The 15,684-nt window shown below is 41.7% G+C and overlaps 2 long non-coding RNA genes across 2 annotated transcripts; both read right to left on the reverse strand.

The window, feature by feature from the left end:
- Positions 1-2,116: 2,116 nt before the first annotated feature.
- LOC117497771 lies at positions 2,117-4,345 on the reverse strand. Its single transcript, XR_004557461.1, has 4 exons — positions 4,190-4,345; positions 3,178-3,218; positions 2,987-3,014; positions 2,117-2,887 (listed from the first exon to the last, which is right to left on the reverse strand). It is a non-coding gene; the product is annotated as an uncharacterized LOC117497771 (long non-coding RNA).
- A 6,229-nt stretch (positions 4,346-10,574) lies between these two features.
- On the reverse strand, positions 10,575-12,175 carry LOC117497772. The gene is made up of 3 exons (XR_004557462.1): positions 12,098-12,175; positions 11,459-11,581; positions 10,575-10,628 (listed from the first exon to the last, which is right to left on the reverse strand). It is a non-coding gene; the product is annotated as an uncharacterized LOC117497772 (long non-coding RNA).
- Between the last annotated feature and the right edge of the window lie 3,509 nt (positions 12,176-15,684).

Below are 15,684 nucleotides of genomic sequence, written 5' to 3' on the forward strand. Positions count from 1 at the left end.
AGACACATTGGATTAACCTATGGATTAACTGCAGCATCGTTTTTTTATCGTTTTAATGCCATTGAAGACCAGTTTTGACCAAGGTAAGCCATGTTAGCGTTTCTAGCTACCTAGCTCCACATGTTCTGATGTACGCTTTCGTTTATAGCGTCGCAAATGTTTATCACTGAGTGTTGAGGTTTTTTACACAGATTCTGTGTCTCCAGGAGATGCTAATCGATGGGTTGGCTGTGCATCTAGGATAAGTAATAAGGGAGTTATGAGTGAGTTTAGGTGCCGTTTTAGGTTACATTTTTTCGCTCGTGGCTAATTCAGAGGCTGAGTGTTAGCATTGTGGTTGTTTTTTGGATTTCTTTTTTTAAAAGATCAGTTAGCTGAGTTTCTTCCCGTTACATGGATATAAAACATTCATAGTTTATTAAATATTAAGATTCCTTAGACGTTGTTTCCTGCAAATGACGCGTTTATCCGCCCGGTACCGGGGGGGCGGTGCGTAACAGGTTAAGAGACGGATCACGTTTTGTTCAGCCGGATAATATCCACATCTCTTATAATTTTCTAATCATAAATCTATCGATCATAAATCTATCGATTAGATTTATGATTAGAACATTATAAAAGTAGGGTAGACATGTGGAGATTATCCGGCTGAACACAACGTGATCCGTCTCTTAAATGTGTCTCAACCACAGACCTTATTTCCAGCTATTTTCCAAAATCCTATGGAGAAATTGCACTGCGTTTTTGTCGAAGGAACCGGAAGAAGTTTACTTCCGGGTTTTAGGACCCGTCACTGCGGTTCTCTATAACCTGGCTGAGCCAATATACAACAATCCGCCATATAACTTTTCAATACATTCTTTATTAACATGTTGAAGGTCCTTAGGTTGGCAGTAAACATAAGGCTCTCCCAGGTTAGGCCAAAGGGGGCATTATATGCACACATATACTGTATAAACTCAAATGTGAATTTTCCTTCACATTGAATCAGCAATCAGAAATTATGCAAATCAAATCAACTTTCAATCAGTCTTTGAGCTCCTTGAGTTGAAAAAGCAAACAGAAAACCTGCACAGAACACTGCACTGAATCATTCAAGGTAAGGCTAAACAGCATACGGCCTGTTAGGGAGTGTCTTTCAGTTCCTTGAGTTTGTCCGTTAGCTGTCTCTCCAAAGTCTCCAGATGTCTTTCCTTTTCCTTAGCAGCTCTTCCAAGGCCATTGGGCTTGGAGATGAAGCTTAGTTTTCTTTTTTATGCAACTGTGTACTACTTCTACTCCACTACAATTCAGAGGTAAAGGTGTACTTTGACTCCACTACATGTATTTCCCTTTAGTTACTTTACAGATGTGGATGAATGATGTGAAATATAACCAAGTGTTAAATCAGACTTTAGTTCCACCTGGAGTAAATTCACAAGCTACCCTGCAGTATACAAAGTCATTCAAACTAGCTGCAGCTTTACCAGCTTTTTTTTTTTTTTTCAAAATATTTTTATTCACATGGAAAAAAAGAGTAACAGTGCATTACAGCAATTAAGGCATTTTCATTTTCCCCCCAAAAGAACCCTTACTCACTTTCCCTTAACCCCGCCCCATCCCAACCACCCCTCCCGGAGCACTGAGGCAACAGTACATCAATTACATACAAAATGATAGATACAATAATATACATGCACATACACATACCTGCATACATACATACATGTACACATACTAACACATATCCAGGGATGTCACACGGGCTGCATGTGTGGCGGACAGGGGAGTAATCATATCGGAATTAGAGACAGATAAAGGGAGAATCCCTACAGCGACACCATATCAGGGGGAAGACGGTCTACATAGCTGATCAGTGGCCTCCAATGAGCGTAAAACTTATCTGAGGAACCCCGGAGAGTCAACTGAATTTTTTCCAACTTTAGAAGAGACATAGTATCACTCAGCCACATTTTAAAAGAGGGAGGTAAAGGAGATTTCCACAAAAGAAGGATTTTCCTACGAGCAATCAAGGAGGTAAAGGCAATGACATTGGTTTGAGTGTTTGTAATGTTGATTTCATCTGGGGGCCTACCGAAAATAGCTATATGAGGGGATGGAGAGATGCTACCTTTACCAGCTTTGAGAACACTTTAATGATCAATCATTATAAAACATATCATATATATTATTCTGAAATGGAGCCTCAGTGACCTTTGAGATATAACCCTCTTTCAATCCCAAGAAAACATTCCTCATCAAAGACACATTCACCTCCGACAGACTTTCACTTGTGGACTAGAGTGATCCTGTGGATGAACTCAAGAAACACTATCTCCGCCTACAAGGCCTTCCCCTTCCCTCTTTTCCCAAAGTGCAGCCTCTCCTACTAATAGGTGCAGATAACTTCCACCTCATTACCCCAACCAAAAGAGTCTCTTTGGGTCCACAGGGGGCACCAATAGCCCTCCAGCTAGGTTCAAATACTCCAGATCCAAGCGCCCCTCCAGTCCAGTGGACCCCCTTCCAGCAGCTCATTGACCGGCTCCTGCGTCCCACTCTCAGTATGCAGATATCCGGATGACTACATCGTTCAAAGTGAGGTGTTGGGGCAGGTAAAGGCGGGGCTCCAAGCTAACCTGAAGAAGAGTGAGTTGGGGTATCTGGGGTCGATGGAGTCTCCTCTTTGGTGCCGGGATGGGTGGGAGGTGGTGGTAGGTAGCAGCAGGTGTATGTGCAACACATCTTTCTTCTTAAGAAAAGCTTTAAGTACAATTGATTGTTTTTGTTCATTTCATATTGAGGAGAGCCAACAGGAAGTCTCTCATCAGCTGCAGCCTTCTTCTTTATTTTCCAAAATGCCTCCACGCTCCTCTTCACGTCTCAAACTCGCCCCGTGATGAATAAACTGAGAACAAAGAAAACCTGAGCTTACAGATTTGTCTGGAACACCAGAAAAACGTGTTGAAACCTCAATAAATAAACTTCACACGGTACGACCTCTCACCTTTCTGTGTGTCTTCACTTCCTGTCACCTGAGAGGAGAAGGAGAGAGAGAGAGAATAATGATGATAATTAAACAAAGAGAAACAGCCAGAATGATGAAGAGAGAAAGAAGAGTGTTGTTTTCCTCTGAGGTCATGCTCCATTAAAGAGTTTCATATCTTGATGAATGGAGGATATGGTTTCAGTACTCACAGGTCTTCTGGATTGTGGCTCTGATCGTCTCTCCTCTGATCCTGTAGAGATGAACACAATCCAACAGTTTAAGATCCAGTTTAAAATAAGTGTGTGTTCTTTGAGTCAGCTTCAGAGTCCTGATCTCATGCTTTACATCCCATCATATCTTCTCTGCAAACACTACGACTGCCTGCCACAGCTCTCAGCTGCATTACAGGAAGTAACCACTCATTGGTCTAGATTAGGGGGGTCCAAACTTTTTTCACCGAGGGCCACATACAGAAAAATATATAAAGGTCTGGGCCGCTCTCTAGAGGTATGTTGCCTCATAAGTTCAGTTATAAGTCAGGAAACTCAATCAAATGAAGGTAAAGGATGCTTGTTACTTGAGGATGCTTTAAGAAACAAAACAGCTCTCAGCTCTCCAGAGGGTTTACTGTATTCTGTTAGCAGCTCATTCCTTTAAACAGGAGCTTCAGATTGATTATAATTACAGGAAATATGAAGGGTTTATTTCACGCTTGTTATAACAATAAGTTATTGGGCTTTTTTCTTATCAAGTTAGATTTGTTAGGAAATGTTTTCAGCTTTAATTGACTGAGTTTATTTTAAAGGTGGGATTATTAACACATGAATACTACTGTGTAATATATGTGTACATATATATTTAAGAAGTACAATATAAGACAAGCAGAAGTTTCCTTTGTGGGACATATTCCATTATACTTCAGAATTGGCCGAGGGCCGCTTTTGGCCCCCGGGCCGCAGTTTGGACACCGCTGGGCTAGAAACTAAAAACATCCCATAAGAACAGACTACCTTTCCCACTCTTCTGTAAAACCCCATATGTCTGTTAGAGAGTTGATTACTAAAGTGTGGCTTTGCATGTTCAGCTAGCCTTCTATAGTTGATGGAAGAATGAAAGAGCCTGCAGTCAGTGGGTAACATCACTGATCTGTTTCCCCAGTGAGAGAAACACCTCCCTGTGGTTCATACAATACTGCTGAACCAGCAGAGACCCCTTACTGACCTGAGTAGCTCCAGTTTGCAGTCTGGACTCTCCACAAGTTCTCTCAGCAGCTTCACATCTGAACCCTTCAGATTGTTGTAACCAAGGTCCAGCTCTCTCAGATGGATGTTGGACTTCAGAGCTGAGGCCAGAGCAGAACAGCTGATCTCTGACAAACTGCAGTGACTCAGTCTGAATAAAGAAAACATGATGAGGATACAAATCTGTTTATAATCAGATGTGTTATTCAACATTGAAATGAATGGGAACAAAAACATGTCTTCTTCAGAAAGTCAACTTTATCCTGTAAAACTAATATTACTTCAGATGAACTTTATTCAGACGTTATCGTTTACTAAATATTAAAAACATAGATTTACTTTTCACAACTAACATCTATTACAGTTCCTTTAAGAATCAGTCAACATTTATCTCTGCAGTTCTTACTTTAGTACCTACAAATGAAAGTATGAATAAAAGAACATTTACAACTTAATAGATGTAAGTTAATTATGTAGAAGAATCAGGTTGAATAACTAATGAAACATGAGATCTCCAGCAGTAACAGAGAGTCAGTGAACTGACCTGAGAGCCTGCAGTCTGCAGTCTGGACTCTCCAGAAGATCTCTCAGCAGCTCCACTCCTGAATCCTGCAGATCGTTGTGACTCAGGTCCAGATCTCTCAGATGGATGTTGGACTTCAGAGCTGAGATCAGAGCAGAACAGCTGATCTCTGACAAACTGCAGCTCATCAGACTGAATAAAGAAAACATGATGTAACTTTAGAAAACAAAGTTCCTGTTTGAAATAACTCCAGGTTTAATAATCTGTTCAGAGTTAAACAGGGTTTTAAAGAAATCCCACACATCCCTCTGTTTCATCTGTTAGAGAAGAGCAGGTTCGGGTCCTTAGCTTGAAAAAAAAAAAGGAGGTGGAGCTAATGCCTGATCAGAATTCTACCAGCAGAAACTCAGCTAAATGCTGCCGTGATTAAACTCCATATCATGTTCCAAACCACATCAAGGATTATATCTGAAACAGCATGGAGCTCAAACTCTTTCTCTCTCTCAGGTTTACCACAAGGTGAGTTCCTTCTTATTTCCTGCTTCTTCACACATGCTCTCTCCAGTACAGGTTAGCTCTGAGTGTTAGCATGCTAATGTAAACACAGACCATATTACTTCCAGAACACGTCTCATTGTTTCTGACAGCAACATTTCTGATTGGCCCGTTGGTGTAAAGCCCGCCCACAATTTAGTAATGCCGTCATGACGCAGCAAATCTGGATCAGCTCCGTTGTTCCCCCGTTTTTAGAGATGTGGGTACGGAGGAAAAGAGAGAGGGTTTTGTTTCCTGACACTTTGTGAGTCTCCTGACACCGGGGACACACCGAGGACACACCGGGGACACATGGGGACACACCGGGGACACACCGGGGACACATAGGGACACACCGGGGACACATAGGGACACACCGGGGACACATAGGGACACACCGGGGACACATAGGGACACACCGGGGACACATAGGGACACATAGGGGACACATAGGGACACACCGGGGACACATAGGGACACACAGGGACACACCGGGGACACATAGGGACACACAGGGACACACCGGGGACACATAGGGACACACCGGGGACACATAATGATGTAGAAAAGACATCAGAAAGTGACTTTTGCATGATAGCAGACCTTTAATCTCAGAGATGATGTAGAAACAATCCATTGATAATCTGGAACTTTAACTTTGATCAGATGTTGAACAACTCCTTCATCTCCCTCACAGCTCATCAGTACTGACAGCATCTCCACTGACTCATGGAGCACAGAGTGAGTCTGTGGAAGCTCAAACTCTCTCCCTCACACATTCACCTTCTCTTTGTTACTCTGATCAATATTCAGTCATTAGCAAAAGTGGAAAAAAAACATTAATGTCTTTTTTTCAAATTCAGAAAATGATAACTACAAACAGATGAAGTTCAGTCAGTGAACTGACCTGAGAGCCTCCAGTCTGCAGTTTGGACTCTTTAGTCCAGAGCTCAGCTCCACTCCTGAATCCTGCAGATCGTTGTCACTCAGGTCCAGATATCTCAGATGAGAGGGCTCAGACTTCAGAGCTGAGGCCACGACTTCACAGTGAGTCTCTGAGAGTCTACAGCCACCAAGTCTATAATAACACATAAATTACAACATGTGTTAAAAAAAGAGGAAACATAATGACCTCAAGCATTTGATGAAAAACATATTTGAGATGTTCTGATTGAGATTTGCTGTTAGTCCATTTTAATAATATATGATAAGAGAGTGTAATGTGTGTCAATGTGATCTGATCACATGTCTGTGCTCCTGCTGTCACTGACTGTTACCATAGAAACAGAAATTAAATAAATCACTTGACAATATTAGAGATGTACATATTTAAATGTTAATTAATATTTAGATGTGAATGATGGATGTTTTGGTTTCTCTGAGCATCTGGAAATGTATTGTGCACACAAACACAGTTAACAAACCAATAAAGTTTCAATATTTTAACCTGAATACCATCAGATGTTCTCACTATATGAGTATTAAGACATAACTCTGGTATTGGTGGGATCTGATATAGATCTTATTTTAAACTCTAACACATTGTGATAAAAACGTGTGTGTGTTTAATGATAAAGAAACTACTAGAAAGTAATAATAACTGATAACTGTAAGTCCTGCTGTGTGGTGTGATCACATGCTGAGAAACCTCTAGAGTCCTTCATGTGTTTGACATGTCGCCTCCATCACTCAATATGAAGAGAGAAACGCTTCAGTTTAACTATTATTATAAATAAATAGAAGAACAGTGTTGGTTTATTTTGCTCTCAGTATTTAAACAGCAGAAATGTTATAGTGTTTATTTGAATAATTAAACTCCTGATCCACATTAGTTTATAAAGTTAATCACATCTGGACTTACTTGGCCTTCCTGCAGTTCCTCACAGCTGGAATCAGTCTCTGTTTCCCCTTATCTGATGTTTTGTACTTCTTCAGGTCCAACTCATCCAGAACCTCCTCTGACATCTGCAGCATGTAGGCCAGAGCAGAGCAGTGGATCACAGAGAGTTTCTTCTCTGATCTGTTCTCTGACTTCAGGAACTCTGTGATCTCCTGATGTACTGAGTGGTCCTTCATCTCTGTCAGACAGTGGAAGATGTTGATGGTCCTGTCAGGAGAGATATCATCACTGCTCATCTTCTTCAGGTTGCTGATGGCTCTCTGGATGTCTGTGCGACCCAGCAGGCCTCCTAAGAGTCTCTTGATGGTTTTTGGACGCTTGTCTGTGCGACCCAGCAGGCCTCCTAACAGTCTCTGGTTGGACTCCAGAGAGAGGCCGTGGAGAAAGCGGACAAACAGGTCCAGATGGCCATTTTCACTTCTGAGGGATTTCGCCATGGCTCCCTTTAGGAAGACATCCAGGGATGGGTAATCCTGATCACTGTTTTTACTGTTCTCATAGTCCCAGTCTCCCTGCAGGAAGTCCTTCAGTACCGCTGTGTTCCTGTTGGTGTAACAGTGCAACATGTAGACTGGCAGCCAGAAACCTCCTGAATGCTCAGATGAACAAAGCAGTAGACTGTTTTCTCAAAGATCACTCTCTCTCTTTTGAAGATCTCTGTACAAACTCCTGAGTGCACCAAGGCCTCGGTGACACCAAGACCACAGCGCTGCAGGTCTTCTTGGTAGAACATGATGTCTCCTTTCTCCAGATGTTCAAACGCCAGCCTCCCCAGCTTCAGAAGAAGCTCCCTGTCAGCCTCCGTCAGCTGCTGTGGACTCGTCTCATGTCCCGCTTCATACTTCTGCTTCTTCCTCTTGGTCTGGACCAGCAGGAAGTGTGAGTACATGTCAGTGAGGGTCTGGGGCAGCTCTCCTCTCTGGTCTGTAGTCAACATGTGGTCCAGAACTGCAGCAGTGATCCAGCAGAAGACTGGGATCAGACACATGATGTGGAGGCTCCTGGAGCTCTTGATGTGAGAGATGATTCTGCTGGACAGGTCTTCATCACTCGATCTCCTCCTGAAGTACTCCTCCTTCTGGGCGTCAGTGAAGCCTCGTACTTCTGTTACCCTGTCCACACACTCAGGAGGGATCTGATTGGCCGCTGCAGGTCTGGAAGTTATCCAGACGAGAGCCGAGGGAAGCAGCTTCCCCCTGATGAGGTTTGTCAGCAGCACGTTGACTGAGGACTGCTGTGAGACATCAGACACAACCTCATTGTTTCTGAAGTCCAGAGAAAGTCTGCTTTCATCCAGGCCGTCAAAGATGAGCAGCACTTTGCAGACAGCCAGCTGCTCTGCTGTGACCTTCTGTAAGGTCGGATGGAAAACATGGAGCAGCCTGAGAAGACTGTACTGCTCACCTTTGATCAGGTTCAGCTCCCTGAAGGAGAGCGGGATCACCAGAGTGACATCTTGGTTTCCCAAACCCTCGGCCCAGTCCAGAGTGAACTTCTGCACTGAGAAGGTTTTTCCAACTCCAGCGACTCCGTTGGTCAGGACCGCTCTGATGAGAGTCTGTTGGTCAGGTAAGGCTTTAAAGATGTCCTGGCACTTGATTGGAGAGTCATGGAGGGTCTCTTTCTTGGAAGCTGCCTCCAGCTGCCTCACCTCATGTTGGGTATTAACCTCTTCACTCTGGCCTTGTGTGATGTAGAGCTCAGTGAAGATCCTGTTGAGGAGGGTTTCACTTTCATCAGTTCCTTCAGTCACACGTTCACATCTCCTCCTCAGACTGAGCCTATGTTCATCTAAAACCTCCTGCAGACCACTCTCTGCTGGAAGAGAAGGAAACAGGAGAGAATCAGAAAATGCTTTTGAGAATATAACAATAAAACTAATAAAAACAGACTGAGTTTAAATGTTTTATACACATTTTAATGTCTATGTTCTTCAACAGAATACCTAATAAACAAAACAAATGAACCAGGAAGAGGAATAATACGCTGCATGAGTTCGGCCTCTTACCTCGTACAGAGCTGGTCTGACTGGCTGTCTGCAGGCCAGCTCTGGTTCTGGATCTTTCTCCACACTGGGGACAGCAGGGGTCTCCTGATGGAGGTCTCTGCTCCCAGTATGAGGTGATGCACTGTCTGCAGAACCAGTGTCCACAGCTGGTAGAGACTGGATCCTTCAGGACGTCCTGACACAGAGCACAGCTGGACAGCTGCTCCTCCACAGGAACAGGACTCTTCCTCTTCCCTCTGTGGAGAGGAACACATCCTTTATAGCACTTTACTTCAGAGGGGCTGATTCTCACCAAAGGTACAACAAGGGGGCACATTCTAGTTTGATATTTAAAAAAGGTCTATATAATATATACCCTTGTGATCAGGTATAGCTTACAATTCACATGATCATAAAACCAAAGAGCATCCTGTCTGGATTCATCCCCCAGAGGAGCACATGTTCCCTGTATCTACACACACAGCTGTATTAACCTGGTGCACTATAAACCCAACTTGCATAGAATCTGCTGTGAATTAATATAAATAAACATATAGAAAGGATGCCTAAATAACAGAATGATACTGATTTGTAAAAAGCCTGAGTTAATGCTTTGTCAGGTCTGTCTCCAACACAACGAGCATAACATTTATTTTCCTTTTTTTTCTGAAGAGATGGGTTTGATTAAAGCTAGGCTAACATTAGCTGCTCCATCAACACTCAGATTAACTTCATGAAGTCATAAGTACAGCAGTCACTATATTGTTAGCACCACAGTCAGTCTCTGGTTATACAGGAACATGAATAACCCTGATTTAATATGAGCTGCTGTCGAGCTCTGTTCTCCTCTCTGATTCCCCTCAGACTGTCAGAGACCCCAGGAGCACAATCTCAACACTGACAGGTTTTTGAAACAGAGCGTCACAAACTTTACACTCAAGTTGAAATGTGTCACTTCCTTCGTGTTGCCAGGCACGGATCTGGGTCTTCGTATTGACTCTACATGTGATTTCACAAAACTCTGTTTTATCTGCTAATGCTAAACACAACCAGCTCACCAGGTTATTACTATTATTAATAAACATCTTAAAAAGACATATCATAGATATGCCCAAGTAGTTAAATAATGTTTTGGACAATATATATCGTTTTTAAATCAGTATTTATCAATATTGTTGCTATTTAAAACCATTGTATACACAGATACAATGATAATATAATTGCATATTGAAATATCCTTAGATAATGTTAGCTTGCTCTGCTGCGTTTTTCCTTTACAAACTGCTCACATGATTTCATTAAAGAACAGTTTAATATATTAGATTACATCAAACTGGATCCTCTTCAGGTCAGTTTACAGGAGAGACTCTTACTTTGTGTCTGAGGGTCCAGGTTCATTACTGAAGCCTGGAGGATGATCTTTAGACCGGTCACTCTTCAGAGACCACATGGAGACCGTAGACCCTGCTCTCTGTCTGTGGAACAACACATGTTTAAACATTAGTTCATTTAAAGAGCAGCTTTTGATCTATGACTGTTCACCTTATGAAAGATCTTTAGAGTTGTTGAGTCGTGATTGTGGGTTTCTGTTGTTCAAATTCATTCGAGTGTGAACGTTTACATATTTGCATTTTATTTGCTTAATTTAACACAAAGTCCAACATGTAGAGTGTGAGGATGATTTCACTAGTAGATTATTTACTATTGCTGATGATGACAAGAAGCAAGAGGTTAGGGCTGTGCAATTAATCATATTTTAATCGCAATTACGATTTTGGCCTGCCACAATTACGAAAACAACATAATTGAAAAAAACGATTATTTTGCTTTGCTTGGTTGTGACAGTGCACTATTTATCATATTTATATTTGTTTAGTAGCTTGTTGAAGTGCGCTTCCAAAATATTTGTTGATCTTGTTTATTGGTATTTATTATTTTGACATTATTTATTTAAATGTAAATATAAATGTATCATTTATTTAATTTATTTTTGTATTGGTTTTTCAGTTGAATTATATGCTCAGGGAAATCAACAGTTAAAAAGATACTGTTCAAATTATTATTTGTATTTAAAAGTTCAATAAATGGATGTTTTCAAAGTCAATGAATAATCGTATTTAATAATCGTGATATCAATTATTGACAAAAATAATCGTGATTATGATTTTTGCCATAATCGCACAGCCCTACAAGAGGTCAATTCAACTTTGTTAATGTACTCTACTGGGTTTCATTAAACAGTTTAGGTTATCAGATACCAACAAACTGGATCCTCTGCAGGTCAGGTTACAGTGGAGACTCTTACTTTGTGTCTGAGGGTCCAGGTTCATTACTGAAGAGTGGAGGTCTCTCCATAGACCGGTCACTCTTCAGAGACAGACCGCTGGAGACTGAAGATTTGTCCTCTTCATCACTCATCTTCTCCAGTCTGAGAGATACACACACACACACACACACACACACACACACACACACACACACACACACACACACACACACACACACACACACACACACACACACACACACACACACACACACCACACACACACACACACACACACACACACACACACACACACCACACACCACACACACACACACACACACACACACACACACACTCACACACACACACACTCACACACACACACACACAGGTCAGTGTTAACTATTCCTAACCAGGAAACCTTGAACCCCAACCGTAATTTCAAATTTGATTTTCTTTGCACACACATTTTGACTGCGCTGGGCTGTCACATGTTATGTAACTCTGATGAAACTCTCAGAAAACAGGAAGTAATAAAAGTGTACAACACTTCCAGAAGTCTCATTGGACTCTAGGACGCAGATTGTTAACCAATAAGTTATTTTCTGACATCCAGTTTGACAGAGTAAATAATGAATGTGTTATTAAAAAGCAGATCCTGGCGTTAACACTCACCCTGTTGTTCTCCTCCTGACGAGCTGTAAAATGGCGTCTGGCAGTCTGACTTCCTACTTTCAACTTCCCTCACTGTCTGCAGCTCCTCCCTCTGATTCATAACCAGCCTCGCCAGCTGAAGCAGTTCACACCTTTATATATACAGTCTATGGTTCACACACAGGGACTTTGTTCAGTGAGATAGAAAAAGACATGCAGCTAAAAACAAGCTCCACAAAGTTATCAAAAGACGACACAACATCCACACATCAGCGTCCATAGGATATCTGCTTTATATAACAAACAATGAACAGCGACTTAAATAAAAACACAAGGCTAAATTTAGCTAATTTACAAGATGTGCCAAAATCAGGGCTGAAATAGAGATTTCACCTCTAGCAAGTGTTTTAAATAGGAGGAAAAGTGTTTTAAATAGGGGCAGAGAAAAATGAGAGAATCAGGCTGCTTTTTTAAAAGTGAGAAAAAACTATTTTAAATGGCTTAAAAAGCACTAAGTGATTTAAGTGCAGTTCCATGTTTCCCCACAGAAGGGCTCCAGGGAGCGCATCACCCAACATGAGCACAGTGCATTAACAGTAGAAAATACAATTAAAAAAAGGCAAATCAATTGATTTAAAGTGCAGGGAGGCTCCGCACCAGACACAGGTACATTCCTACATCCCCACAATAGTGACACTGATGGTTTAAAGTCGTTTCTGCGGGGAAAATAGTGCTAAAAGTCTGATAACAGTGTCTGTGGTAAAAGTCTGATTGTTTCAGAGACCCATTGTAATGATACAATAAACCATTTACATCTAAAAGTATTGATTACAATTCATTTTTATGGGAAAAGTGCAGATGAGGTATTTTTGGTATTTTGGGCAAAACACTTCACCCAACCCTGTATATATATATATGCCGTTAAAAACTGCAATATATACCTGGCTGCTAAATCCTTAGAACTGTTACAGGATGTGTATTTTGTAAATTGTATAACTTTTTTTAACTTTAAATACTTTTTTTTCATGTAACTATGTAACCGCGTTCACACCAAGTACTTTCCTGTACTTAGTTCCGGCACTAAGTGCCCCGGCGCTTTTAACCCCAGGGCACTTAGTACAGATCGCGTTCACACCGGAGTACTTTTCCCTGAGGGAAGATTACGCAAATGAGCCGCTGACGCCACTTCTTCTTCTGCTTTGGCTTTACTGGCAGGCCACAAACCACTTCACGGCGAGTACAGTAGGTGGCGGTATGCACCTTAAAGTTGTTTGCAATCCGCTGCAAAACAAGAGAAGAAGAAGAAGAAAAACTTTCCCGCGTATACTGCGACGCCCACCCACTCGCTGTACATTAGGCGTCTGTTGTTTACCTTCCGACCTCAGACATGATGGAGATGGAGTCGACTGAAGTTGTGCTGTTTGTGCTCATGTTATACAGCTTTGTAACTGAGTTTAAGCAGCCTGAGCAACTTGCGTACAATAACAAAACAAGCCGAGCACGAGTGGTGGTGGAGAACGCTTTTGGCAGACTGAAGGGCAGGTGGGCGGTGCTTGATGAAAAGAAACGACTGCAAGATGGACAAGATCAAAAGCCAGGTGGCAGCATGTTGCATATTACATAACCTTTGTGAAAGTAATGAGTACAGGGACGAATGCCTTACCGGCGACCCAGCTTTATGAGGCATCTGAACAGCGTGTAAATTGTAAACATTTTGACAATAAAGCTGATCTTTTGTAGTGCTTTTGTTTCTCTTTTATTTTCCAGTCAAGACAGGCAACATTACAATAGTGTACAGTGTGGCAATATAATAACAATAAACTGTGCCAGGTGTGTTGTATGCACAGTAAATAGGCTCAGCAGCAAACCCACCGTTATTATTTATCTTCCTGAGACCCACTGCATCCGTCTGCCATAAACACTATGGAAACATACATGTTAGTTTCGGCCCATAGTGGACTCCATTTTGTGTTGTGTAAAATGGGGGGGGGGAATTAAAGGTTTGCAAATCCCCATGTCCTCCTCAGAGGACAATCAATAAAACATTTAGTTTTAGGTCAAATAATATTTAAAATGATATAAATTATCATATTTGTGTATGTGCCCCTGCCATTCCTCACAAGGTTGCAACATTGATGATAAATAAATGACAAATAAAGCTTTGCCAGTTTATAACCGATGAAACATGATGGTATCAGAATAATCACTTACATGTGATGTATAGGATGCTACGGTCACTAAAGATACAGGTGTCAGGAGAAATAAGCAAGCTACAGGATCTGTAAATAGAAGTTCACATTTTTATGTAAATAAAATAGAAGTTGTACATGTAAATTAACATTATCAATATAAAATAAAGTGTCAGTTGTATCAAGACTATATAATAACAGTAATAACAATAATATAAATCGAGGTGAGCATCTTGTCCTCCGTTTCCTGGGCCTTGGTGAACTGCACCATCTGATCTCCACGCAGCGACTCATTCACCACGGCACGCCGGTCCTCCAACGCCTGGACGGTCTCAAAGAAAAGTGCATCCTGTGTCCACTTTCCTAAGAGGGGAAAATAAGCAAGATACAAGATCAACAACCAGAGACAATACATCATGTATTTTTTAGCTGCCTGGATTATAACAGACAAAGACTCATTCTGAAAACTGCACTGGAACAACCTCAACATCAAGGACATGGATTTCAAGTCAATATAATGAAAGTAAATCAAGAAATGAAGCAAACAAGCTGATCTTCAAATTCTTCAAAAGCACTGGTCTGAGGACAAGGAATTTAATAAAAAACATTTAATAAATCAACAGTAGGTGGCGATATATGCTCCAAGTGGAAGCGATTTCTTACCGGAAGTCATGTGACCTCTAGCCCGGATGTTTACAATGTTTGTGAGAGAGAGGTAAAAAGGCGCGTTAATACGTTTTCACGCTGTTTTCATAATTGTACCAAGAAGGAAATAAACATGATTGTGAACATCAGTTCCATGCGTAACGTTCTTTCAAGACAAAGTTACAGTGTGTGTACCTTTGCGTTTGGTTGCTGGTAAGGGAGACGAGCAAGCGCTTTGATCTTCAAGGCAAAGCTCGCTTGTTTCCAATCCCGAGGTTGATGATTTTCCTCGCCTGAAACACACGATTAGTGCCATGAGTTAGTGAAGCAAATTACAGAAACACTGCACAGTTATTCACAAGTCAAAACGTTTTCATAGCGGCCGAGAATATCTAGCTAGCTAGATGTTATTAGCCAGCTCGGGGCCAGTGTTAGCTAGTTCAGGCCTAGCATGGCTAGCTTGATCTACTGAGCAAATAAAAGTACATCTGAGCGGCCTCCAATACCATACTGCCCGACTCAAGGCTCGATGCTGTACCGGAGAATGATGGTCTGTGGCTTAGCAAAGCATCCAAGCGGTCGTACCATTTACTGGTCTTCCGGTCGTTACCACTTTTATTATTCCAGTCTTTAATTTGTTTGTAGTCCTGCCGGAGTTTCTTTATTTTTAAGCCGGCATGCCATGGCGCTGTGCAAGATTCCCATCTCAAGCAACTTCTTCGAACAACGATCGAACATCTTCGAGTTGGGTACTGGCTTCAGCAGCATTCCCTG

Source organism: Trematomus bernacchii, unplaced genomic scaffold (assembly GCF_902827165.1).
Source record: "Trematomus bernacchii unplaced genomic scaffold, fTreBer1.1, whole genome shotgun sequence".
Lineage (NCBI taxonomy): Eukaryota > Metazoa > Chordata > Actinopteri > Perciformes > Nototheniidae > Trematomus > Trematomus bernacchii.